The sequence below is a fragment of the Patagioenas fasciata genome, chromosome 1 (assembly GCF_037038585.1).
Source record: "Patagioenas fasciata isolate bPatFas1 chromosome 1, bPatFas1.hap1, whole genome shotgun sequence".
Classification (NCBI taxonomy): domain Eukaryota; kingdom Metazoa; phylum Chordata; class Aves; order Columbiformes; family Columbidae; genus Patagioenas; species Patagioenas fasciata.
The window spans coordinates 139,368,747-139,381,149 of NC_092520.1; the positions used below are offsets into that span (position 1 = coordinate 139,368,747).

The 12,403-nt window shown below is 50.3% G+C and overlaps 1 long non-coding RNA gene across 1 annotated transcript; it reads right to left on the reverse strand.

The window, feature by feature from the left end:
* Nucleotides 1-2,662: 2,662 nt before the first annotated feature.
* On the reverse strand, nucleotides 2,663-4,921 carry LOC139827042 (uncharacterized). The gene is made up of 2 exons (XR_011737226.1): nucleotides 4,819-4,921; nucleotides 2,663-2,816 (listed from the first exon to the last, which is right to left on the reverse strand). It is a non-coding gene; the product is annotated as an uncharacterized lncRNA (long non-coding RNA).
* Nucleotides 4,922-12,403: the final 7,482 nt, after the last annotated feature.

A 12,403-nucleotide genomic window follows, 5' to 3' on the forward strand; every position in this document is an offset into this window, starting at 1 on the left:
AAGCTATATTACGAATTCCAAAATATGGATAAATTTGTTGTGGTCTTCATACTGGATTGAACAAGAGGATGTCAAAATGCCCACCCCCACCTGCCATTTCTTAGAGCGCAAAACTCAATGCCTTTATTGCATGTTGTGATTAAAGAGGAGTGGACCAAAGTCTCCCTGCATTACAGGAGGCACCTAATGACAGCAGTAGTAATGGGGATGACACATCACAACTAAATCCACTCACACTTCTTTTCCACATAAATCTCTGCAGTTTCCAGTCAGAAAGGCAAAAGATGAACCTCTGTGGATCAAAAAGGCCAGGGAGCTCTTTATGAACTAGCAAATAGCGTCAGCAGACAGAAAAGCATAAGCTATATGGCTTGTTTTATATAATACATATATTTATAATATGCTATATTAATTATATAATGTTATGCTATGATATAATATCTATTTTATTTTATGAATTTACGTGTGTACACATACAGATACCTATATAGATGTAGGTCTGTGAACAAATGAATGGTCAGCAAGAGTTAGCAGGCTGCGTGAAATCAACAAGTTATGGCAGTGTAAAACACACCATTTGTGACAGGGAGATCAGGTCACTGAAGCAGGTTTATATTTGAGAATTTGCTCCTTGCTCCTCTAGGCTTTCCAACAGGAAGAGATCAGATGGGCTCATGTTTATGGATGTATATGCAGTCCTTCCATTTTCCTTCAAGTTATCCATTCCTTCAACAGGAACTTCTGGGGTTTGGCACTGCAGATGATTAGCGAATCCCTTTCCTTCCACTCTAGTTTGCAGATCTCAAGCATATGCAGTTTCAAACTACAGGGAGTAGCAAGAGGAGAGCTGCTCCAGTGAAATCCACACCCACTCCAGGAACCTGCAACACAGCTCAGCTACTGGCTGTTAGGTGGAACCTGAGCAAACAGTTCTCATAAAGTGGACAGAGAAAGCAGAATGAAAACTGGGATGATCATTGCAGGAATTTCTTTCACAGCCCTTCCAGCAGGTGTTTATTGCTGTTTTACATTTCTCTAGGAGAAAGAAGCAGTTCTCTTTAATATTTTATGTGCAGGGAATAAAATAAGGTTACATGGACCTGGGTTAGGAGTCTGGGTGTTGTGGTTTAACCCAAGCTAGCAATATAACCAAAATAGCCACTCACTCACTCCCCTCCACAGCCCCCCAAATAGGGGAGAGAATCGAAAGGGAAGGGAGAAACTTCGATGGATTGAGATAAACACAGTATAATAAAATAACAAAATACTAATACACTAATATACTAGCAAATATATATATAAAATAGAAATAGAATCTAAAATAAAAGATACCCAATGCAATTCCTCACACACTCCATCCACACCGAGCAGCCACACCCAGGAAGCAGCACCTGGTCCCAACAACTGATCCCAGAGAGTGGAAAATTAAAAAGGCAGAAAGACCCAGAGACCTCTGCAAAACTGGAGGGTGGAAAAAAGCCAAACCAATGAAAGTCCTGAGCAGAACTGTCCTGGCTCCCACAAAAAGAGTGAAGAAAGACTGGAAGATCCCAGCTCTCCTTAAATATGAAGCATGATCAGTCTGGATGTCAGTCAAGCTCTGCCCTGTCCATGTGCCCCTTCCTCACTGCCTCACAACTGTGAGCAGAGCGGCTCAGAATGTTCTTGGCTCTCAGACCAGAGCAATTAAAAACATTAACCCTGTCCCAGGATGTTACCTTCTTGTTCTCAAACAAGTCCAAATAATGACCATGCTAGCTATGAAAAAGAAAGATTTCTAACTCCCTGAAGAAAATTAACTCATTTTCAGTCAAACCAGCACACTGGGTATGAGCTTCAGCAGTGCCAGGTGATGGTTCCCACTTTCAGAGTCTACTTGGAGAGGTAAATGGCTCCTTGAGTTCAGTCAGGAGGAGTAGCTCAGAGACAGATGGGGTGAGGTTGGGTTGGCAAGTCTGCATAGGTTGCTTTGCCTTGGGCGAGTCTCTATGACTCCCAAACAAAGGATTTCTGGTAATTCATCATGCAGGGGACTGCAAGTTGGCTTGAAAGAATACAAGGAAGAAGCTAAGAGGACTGGCTGAGGCCTTTCTGTGCTTTACAAAACTACTTTCCTCAAAGGGAGAAAATCAGAGAATCATAGATATTAACAAAGGTCCCACAAAGTGGAACCTGTTTTCCTGAGTGGGGAAGGGAAACTGAGCATGGCAAAGAGAGTACACATAGTACTGGAATTAAAAGTGCTGGACTTGGGCTAGTTGGAAGGCTGGGAAAACTGGGAATCCAATGCAAGCTCTACCACCTAGGTTCATGGCTACTTCTGAAATAAACACAGACAAAAGAGCCAACAGCATGTGAACACGCTGCTCTGCCATGGGAGGTTAGACACGGTAATAACAGCACTCTCCAGAAAGGAAGAATTATCAGGAACTTGGGAGGCAAAGTTGTGTCTAGCATGACATGACAACAACAGGACAATCCTACGTCATACTCTTTCAGTGATGCCTTTACAAATCTCCTATTCTTTTTTCCTGAGGTAAAGGGCTAATTAGTTGTGATGAGTAGTGGTACAGACTTTTCTTTGTCTACTCTAAAACTCAAAAAATCTGGCATGTGACTACTCAAATATAGTTTTAAGAGACATGTACATCAAAACAGGAAATAAGGTAAACAGTGATTAATTTATTCAATTAACTCTTCTATCTGTTTCCTCCATCAGGCACATCTTTGGGTGACTTGATTTCACTTTCCTGGAAGACATAATTCTCCTGATCCTCCTTCAGTTCTTCCTTTTTGGCAAGAAGATCTTGTGCCTGCTAAGAAAACAAGGACATGAAATAAGAGGGAAAATTGTTTTGAAGCTTGTGTTCATCACACCAGCTAGCCTAACATGGACTTCAGATCTGAAAAGCAAAAGCTTCATCCATGTTTTGATCATTTTGCCAAAGGTACTTCAAATGTTTTATAAGTTGGGCTACCTATAATACTGATTATATGAGCCAAGCAGGATGGTGTCCTTGTGAAATGCAGTCTTTCAAAAGTGTTCCTGCATTCATTAAATCTTTAAATTCATTAATTTGCCATTAGTTTCTCAGGTAAGCGTGTGTCTGTATTTGTCATTTAAGTAATGGCAAGATAATTTATAATCAATAGTCACTGTAGTTAAACAGCATACAGAAGATAAATAGAGCTAACATTTTGAATCTAACTTGATTGTTCCGGGTTGGAAGCTTTCTCATATGTATGTACACAGAGAAAAGAAGTTCCTAAAATGAACATATAGTGGTGTGCGCTTTAAAGACAAAACAGGAAAACAGCAGCCCCAAACCCTACTAACACAAACTGACCTCTTGACTGTCAGCCAGCAAAGCTAGAAGAACCGATATCTCCGTATACACAACAGTTAGACCACTCTGCTGGACAAGACAGTGTGAGCCATCTCAAACAGACCCACAAATGGGCACCATGTGTTGCACTGAACAACTGGACAAAATGTGCTGTAGAAATGCATAGACGTCTCTCAACAAATTACACACTGACCACTTCTGAAGGTTAATCCAATAAATCCAAGCATGTGCAGTTGCACTGGGGAAAGAAGTTCCTTGGGATCCTGGCAAATTACTGCTCTGGATTGCTGAGCAGGGAAAGCAGCACGAGGCAGGCTCTGCACAGCACATAGAATCTTAGAATCTTTCAGGTTGGAAAAGACTCTCAAGATCACCAAGTCCAACCATAGGCACCCAATTGTCCTGATGCACTGCAAGTTGGGAGGCCATCTGCCTCTTCCCAGGCAGGGCCAACAAATCTCAGGGTCAACTGAGACAGTAAGCAATGAGTGTCAGTCCAAAAATACACCATGAAGCTTTGCCATGGACAGGACTCTGGAAACCACAACAACCATTACCCCAGAGCATCATTTGACATGCAGGAATAATTTGCTCACCAAGTGTTTCAAACTTCTTTAGTCTCTGTACAGAAGGCAATACTCTTGTAATCTGCATGCAAATTGAGCTACTTCTTAGCTGGAGTAGGACAGGTCAGTGCCCTGTTGCTGAGCACCACACTTCCACTGCCATAGTTTTTCTTTTACCGTGAGAAAAACTTTCAGAATTTTGTCACAATGGCATCCCAGATGATTTGTGCAATCAGTAACATAAACTATGGTTTTAAAGATTAAGAGACTCCATATTAATTATGTACACACAGTACATGGTGACTGAAGCATTTCTGGAAAACAAATCTTAAATCAGGCTTGTTTGTATAGCCCCTGGAGATCTTGTCCTTCTCCAGAATAAATTAGTAGGTCTAGTGACATCTATGTTGTTTGATCACTGCCAAATCAGTACGTGCAAGAAGTGAACTTGTGACTGCTATGCTACACTAAATTTGGGAGTGCAAGCTTTGCAATATAAATATTTTGAAAAATGAACAACCATCTCGATGCTAAAATAATATGACTTGGTCAGGATTGAGGAACTAAAAATGGCATTTTGCAACATAAAATCTAATAGTACTACAATACACTCATAAACAGAACTAATCTGGGTTAAAAGACATATCCCATATGCAAAACAAATACTTCTTCACATATAAACAGGGACAAGAAATAAATGTAGGGAGTCACGATTTCCACTTCATGGAAAGATGATCTAGCTAGCTAATGTAAAGAAAGCGTTGCCTTTGCTCTGATTGGCATGATGCCATTTATGACCTCATTTGAAAAAAAAATAATCTAGACTATTGTTCAAACATTTCTGAGTCATGGAGATAAACCAAATTAAATGAAGTTAAGTGGAGTAGCCTTTAGAAGAGCCAAACCTGAGCATATCTCCAGTTTTTCCTTCCCCAGAGGTTGTGCTGATGCTCCTTCTGCAAAATAATGACAGCATGTCTGCAAAGGCCTGGCTGAAATACTGCCACTGCCGGGCCAACCTCGTCTCCCTGCTGGAGGAGGGGTGCAGGGCCAGAGCTGTCTGGCCAGTCACATTCAGACAAGCAAGCCCTGTTGACAGCCGCCTCTGCTGCAGGGATCTAGAGGAGTTTCCAGCCAGCCCGCTACACTGCCTGCCAGACTTCTCCTTGCACGTGCTTAATCATTTGCTTGAACAGTGAGACACATTTCTATTTGGGTTTAAATATGCTATTCAGAGGAAATAAAGGAATTTGTTTAGAAGACAGTGCCCTACTCCACCTGTGTGGCCACTGCACAATATGAGTGGTCAATGGCAGAGTTGTAAACATGAATGAATTCCAGGAGCTCCTGCCACCAAGCCTTGAGATTCCCCGGTTTTGGGGAAACTGCTGTCCGTGTCACCTGGCTGCAAACGAATAATAGAAGAGAGAGATGACACCAGACAGGTGCTGTGCAGAGACTTCCAGTTCAGCCTACACTTAGGCTACTCCCTAGCTGAAGGGTGGGTAAAACTGAAGCCACGCCAACCATGCATAGAATTATAGAACCACTTAGGTTGGGAGAGACCCTCAAGACCATCAAGTCCAACCATAACCTAACTCTAGAGCTCTAGGAACCTCATCTATAAATCTTTTAAACACCTCCAGAAATGGCGACTCCACCACTTCACTGGGCAGCCTGTTCCAATGACTGACAACTCTTTCCATGAAGAAATGTTTCCTAATATCCAATCTAACCCTTCCCTGGTGAAACTTGAGGCCATTTCATCTTGTCATGTCACTTGCTACTTGGGAGAAGAGACCAAAACCCTCCATGATATGGCCTCCTTTCAGATAGCTGCAGACAGCGATAAAGTCTCCCTTCAGCCTCCTTTCTTCCAGGCTAAAGAAATCAAGTTCCCACTGTCTGTAATATACCCCCACCAGGATGTCTGCCTTGTTGCTCCCAGCTACACGTCCTTGGGGCCTGGAGGTGGGAGTGGGTTCAGTCAGAGGCGCACCCTGGCTCTGACGTCAGAGCTGGCAGGTGCGGGCGCGGGGGCCTGCGTCCTGAAAGATGCCTGAATGCGGGAGAAGGAGGGGGAGGGTGGCTGGGTCTGAGGGCCCCTCTCCTGGGGCTCGCTCCCGCCTGTCATGGCTCTTGCCCAAGAGAAAGGCTGCCCCGTGGGCACAGGGACTGCCCGCCACCTCGCCTCCTGAGCCCTGGGCTCCAGTGCCTTCTCATCCCTTGCCTGGGATGGTCTTGCCGAGACGGTGGCAAGAACGTTCCAGGAGAGCTGGGGTTCCTCAGGGACCCCCCGGTGACCTCACACCCTGCAAGAGCCACAGCCCCCTGCGCTCAACAGTGGCTGAGAGGGAGCAATGCATCCAGAGATCCCGCCGGTGGGAACGGGAGGCCCAGCCGCCTGCACGCGATCTCCCGGCGCTCCACTAAAGAATTGCTGATTGCCAAGTGTTGTGTGGACTCTTTTTCCCTGGGGATTCGTTGGCCCTGCCCCCGGAGCGTGGCGACGTGCCACCTCTTGTGCTCCGAGCCCCAGGGCAGAGGGGAGCAGAGGGCCTGGTGTCCTTTGGCCTGTTGCGCCAGCCCGACACGAGGAGCCTGTGGGAGGCCACCAAGAGACGTCATGGAATCGCAGAATCATAGAATTGTTTTGGTTGGAAGAGACCCTCAAGGTCATTGAGTGCAACCATAACCTAACTCTGGCACTAAACCATGCCCCTAAGAACCTCATCCAAATGCCTTTGAAACACCTCCAGGGATGGTGAGTCTACCACCTCCCCGGGCAGCCCTTTGCAGTGCCTGAGAACCCTTTCCGTCTAGATTTTCTTCCTAATACCCAATCTAAACCTCCCCTGGCACAACCAGAGTGCGTTTTCTCTTGCCCTGTCACTTGCTACTTGGGAGAAGAGACCAACACCCTTCGTGCTACAACCTCCTTTCAGGCAGTTGTAGACAGCCATAAGGTCTCCCCTCAGCCTCCTTTTCTCTGGGCTAAACAACCCCAAGTCCCCCTGCCGCTCCTCATCAGACTTGCGCTCCAGGCCCCTCACCAGCTTCGTTGCCCTTCTCTGAACTCTCTCCAGCACCTCAATGTCTTTCCTGTAGTGAGGGGCCCAAAACTGAACACAGGATTCCAGTTGTGGCCTCACCAGCACCAAGTACCGTGGCACGGTCACTTCCCTCGTCCTGCTGGCCACACTATTCCTGATACAAGCCAGGATGATGTTGGCCGTTTTGGCCACCTGGGCGGGCACACTGCTGGCTCATGTTCAGCCGGCTGCCAATCAACACCCCCAGCTCCTTTTCCCCCCAGGCAGCTTTCCGGCCACTCTTCCCCGAGCCTGTAGCGCTGCCAGGGGTTGTTGTGACTCAAGGGCAGGACCCGGCGCTTGGCCTTGTTAAATCTCTTATGACTGGCCTCAGCCCAACGATCCAGCTGGTCCAGATCCTTCTGGATGGCCTTCCTACCCTCCAGCAGATCCACACTCCCAGCCAATTTGGTGTCACCTGCAGACCTACTAAGGGTGCACTCAATCCCCTCCTCGATAAAGAGATTAAACAGAATGGGTCCCAACGGTGAGCTCTGGGGAATGCCACTTGTGACCGGTCGCCAACTGGATTTGGTTGCGTTCACCACAACTCCTTGGGCCTGGCCATCCAGCCAGTTCTTTGTCCATTGCAGAGTACACCCACCCAGGCCATGAGCTGCCAGCTTCTCCAGAAGAATGCTGTGGGGTACGGTGTCAAAGGCCTTACTGAAGTCTTAAGTACACAAGATCCACAGCTTTTCCCTCATCTACCACGTGGGTCACCTTCTCAGAGAGTGAGATCAAGTGGGTCAGACAGGACCTGCCTTTCGTAAAGCCATGCTGACTGGGCCTGGTCACTCGGTTTTCTCGTACGTGCCGCGTGATGTCACTCAGGATGATCTGCTCCGTGACCCTCCCCAGCACCGAGGTTAGACTGACAGGTCTGTAGTTCCCTGGATCCTCCTTCCAGGCCTTCTTGGGAGATGGGCGTGAAGTTGGCCAACTTCCAGTCAGCCGGGACCTCCCCAGTTAGCCAGGATTGCCGAGAGATAATGGAAAGTGGCCAAGTGATCCCTTCTGCCAGCTCCCTCAGCACTCTTGGATGTATCCCATCTGGTCCCATAGACTAGCGGGTGTCCAAGTGGGGCTTCATTCTGCTCGCCACGCCTGCCTTTTGGCTCAGGGGGCTGGGTACCTGCAACACTACTCTTCTGACTGTGAAAGACTGGGGCAAAGAAGGCATTTAGTAGCTCAGCCTTTTCCTCAACTTCTCTCACTACCTTTCCCCTCCACATTCATCAGGGGATGGAGGTTCTCCTTAGTCCTCCTCTTCTTGCTAATCTATTTCTAGAAACATTTCTTGTTGCCTTCCACAGCGGTGGCCAGGTGCAGCTCCAGTTGGTCTTTGGCTCTCCTAATTTGCTCCATGCATAACCTCACAGGATTCTTGTGTTCCTCTTGAGTAGCCTGCACCTCCTTCCGAAGCTTATACATTCTCTTCTTATTCCGACGTTCCAGCCGCAGCTCTCTATTCAGTCGGGCCAGCCTTCTTCCTCGCTGGCCAGCCTTCCGGCACACGGGGACAGCCTGCTCCCGCGCCTCTAAGATGACCTTCTTGAAGAGAGACCAGCCTTCCTGGACTCCTTTATCCCTCAGAACTGCGTCCCCAGGGATTCTGCCAACCGGTCTTCTAAACAGGTCAAAGGCTGCCCTTTGCAAGTCCAAAGCGGCACTTCTGCTGACCATCCTTCTAACTTCTCCAAGGACAGAAAACTCCATCATTTCATGATCCCTGTACCTTAGGGGATTTCCAGTCGACATGTTGCCCACGCGTCCTTCTCCGTTTACAAACAACAGTTGTGTCAGGAAGTTGTCTTCCACGCACTGCAGGAGCCTCCTGGACTGCTTCCTTTCTGCTGCCTTGTATTTTCAGCAGACACCTGGTAGGTTGAAGTCCCCCATGAGCACAAGGGCTAGTGATCGGGAGACTTCTCCTAGCTATCTGCAAAATATTTCATCCACCTCTTCATCCTGGTTGGGTGCTCTGTAACAAACCCCCACCTGGATGTCTGCCTTGTTGCTCCCAGCTCCAGGTCCTTGGGGCCTGGAGGTGGGAGTGGGTTCAGTCGGAGGCGCACCCTGGCTCTGTTGGCTAGTATGGTGGTGAAGGACAAAAGGTTCTCACGGCCTGTGCTCAAGCAAAGGAGCTAAGTCATACTCCTGTCGAACCCGAGTCCGTGGCACTTCCACTCACATGGGTAGAGTTCCTCAGACTTCTCTGGCTGGGTATATCCACAAGTATCTGCTGGAACTGGCATGTGAGTTTTAGCAAAGTCAAGTCATAGTACGGGAGAGTGAAGGGGTGTCTACGTGTGTGGGTAGGGGAGAGGCAGGTGGACAGTCATTCTGAGCGTGTCGGCTTTGGAAGGTATTTACAAGTGATGAACTGTGCACATTCCAACGTATCTGGTCCTCCGTCATGCAGTGGTCAAACTCTGAGGCTCGGTGTTCAGTCAGGCATTGACCAAAACGGTCTTCTAGAAAGTTGTGACCAGTAGAGATGGCATGAACCACTCAAGCGCCAAGAAAATGTAGATCGGGTTTGCTGCCTTTCAACTGGCCTCTATCCAGTCAGGCAGCAAAAAGCTTCATGAAGAAAGCCTGAGGTGCCCGAGAAACTTCCAGGGTGGTGCCCTGGTGTCTGTCAGGAACCAGAGAGCCCTGAAATTCTCTGGGAGTCCAGCACCCTGATCACGCGGGCATGATCGCCTGTCTTAGCAAGACGAATACACCTCCCTGCAAAAGCAAGAGTGGCACCATCTCACTACCTAGTTAGGTCTCCAGGGTACAGTCATAGCTGCTGGCACGGAGGTAAGATCGATAACTTGGAATCCAGAACTTCCTAGGGTTCAACGCTATTTCTAGGAGCATTTGACTCCCTTTAAAAAACCGCGATCCAATTCTTGAGGTTGCAGCCTTCAAAAGCCACCCAGAATGTAAGGCAGCACCAGAGCAGGAAGGTGGGCATGGAAATGGAAGGTTTCCAAAAAGGGCGTCCTTGTCAAAGACAGGGACCAGGAGGTGTCACAGGAGTACAGATACAGTCACCAAGGTGTCAAGCAAGCTGGGACCAAAGCATTTTTATTCTGCTCATGTCATTTGTTGTCCGGTTATGGAGGTGTGGAAGACGGGAGTGGGGAGCCGACCGGGAACTCCTGCGGTGCTGTTTGCCGCTGTGTCACGCACGGGAGCCTGGATGGCTGGGGAACTGCCAGACGATGCTTGTGGCAGGTGGAGCCGGCGCCATGGATGATGGTTATTGAGGCGGATCCACCTCCATGGGCTCCTCGGCGTCTTGTGGTGGCTGAGCAGCCGGTGATCCCATGCCATAGTCTGGCGGATCCACCTCCATGGGCTCCACGTCGTCCTTCGGTGGGATGTCACACCTGGGCCGCAGCAGATGGACACGCCGCGGCCCCATGCTGTTCCCCTGCCTGCCCACAGCTGCTCGCTGCACGACGTTGTTGACGTGAGCGTGGGCAATGGCTCTCATGGCGCGAGGGGGAATGTTCCTCTTCCTCCTCTGCTCTTTTGCCTTCCTCAGGCTCCCGGGAGGTCCCAGTTGCACAATCCGTCTCTCGCGTGTCCTCCGCCAGGGTGGGCAGCCATCCACCTTGCTGCTCCGGCTGCTGCCTGGCAGGCAGACACGCTTGGGCTCCACACCGCCGGTCGCTGGTGGTCCCACAGCCATGCGCCGCATGCCGGAGATCAGTGATGTAATGTCCGTCACGGTCGTGGCATGCGTGTTGATGTTCCTCCCCCTCTGCTTCCTCCTCTGCTGCCTCGGCTTCCTCCTCCGGGGTCGTTTCTTGCTCTTCCACGGGAGTGGGGAGCGGCTCGGTGGCTTCCCACGCCATGCTGGGCATCCACCCACCTGGCTGCTCCCGTTGCTGCCTGGCAGGCAGACGCGTTTGGGCTCCACACCATTCCCTGGTGGGCCCACGGTCAGGCGCCGCATGCCATCGATCAGAGACTCGAGATCGATGGCGCTCGGGGCACAAGGGCTGACACTGCTCCCAGTGGGAGGTGCCGTGCTCCCCTGTGGTGTTGGGATGTGGCTGTGTGGCGCCCCACCCTGAGGTGGGCAGCCAGCCGCCTGGTTGCTCAGCCTCCTCTTCCGTGCAAGCATGCTTGGCGTCCGAGGGCCTCGCACTGTGGGCCAGCTGCAGGGGCCCCCGCTTTTATAGGGCCGGAACAAAGGGCAGTGAGGTGGCTGGTGACAGGCAGGAGGTCACCATGGTGGCGATTGTGACGTCAGAGCTGGCAGGTGCGGGCGCGGGGGCCTGCGTCCTGAAAGATGCCTGAATGCGGGAGAAGGAGGGGGAGGGTGGCTGGGTCTGAGGGCCCCTCTCCTGGGGCTCGCTCCCGCCTGTCATGGCTCTTGCCCAAGAGAAAGGCTGCCCCGTGGGCACAGGGACTGCCCGCCACCTCGCCTCCTGAGCCCTGGGCTCCAGTGCCTTCTCATCCCTTGCCTGGGATGGTCTTGCCGAGACGGTGGCAAGAACGTTCCAGGAGAGCTGGGGTTCCTCAGGGACCCCCCGGTGACCTCACACCCTGCAAGAGCCACAGCCCCCTGCGCTCAACAGTGGCTGAGAGGGAGCAATGCATCCAGAGATCCCGCCGGTGGGAACGGGAGGCCCAGCCGCCTGCACGCGATCTCCCGGCGCTCCACTAAAGAATTGCTGATTGCCAAGTGTTGTGTGGACTCTTTTTCCCTGGGGATTCGTTGGCCCTGCCCCCGGAGCGTGGCGACGTGCCACCTCTTGTGCTCCGAGCCCCAGGGCAGAGGGGAGCAGAGGGCCTGGTGTCCTTTGGCCTGTTGCGCCAGCCCGACACGAGGAGCCTGTGGGAGGCCACCAAGAGACGTCATGGAATCGCAGAATCATAGAATTGTTTTGGTTGGAAGAGACCCTCAAGGTCATTGAGTGCAACCATAACCTAACTCTGGCACTAAACCATGCCCCTAAGAACCTCATCCAAATGCCTTTGAAACACCTCCAGGGATGGTGAGTCTACCACCTCCCCGGGCAGCCCTTTGCAGTGCCTGAGAACCCTTTCCGTCTAGATTTTCTTCCTAATACCCAATCTAAACCTCCCCTGGCACAACCGGAGTGCGTTTTCTCTTGCCCTGTCACTTGCTACTTGGGAGAAGAGACCAACACCCTCCGTGCTACAACCTCCTTTCAGGCAGTTGTAGACAGCCATAAGGTCTCCCCTCAGCCTCCTTTTCTCTGGGCTAAACAACCCCAAGTCCCCCTGCCGCTCCTCATCAGACTTGCGCTCCAGGCCCCTCACCAGCTTCGTTGCCCTTCTCTGAACTCTCTCCAGCACCTCAATGTCTTTCCTGTAGTGAGGGGCCCAAAACTGAACACAGGATTCCAGTTGTGGCCTCACCAGC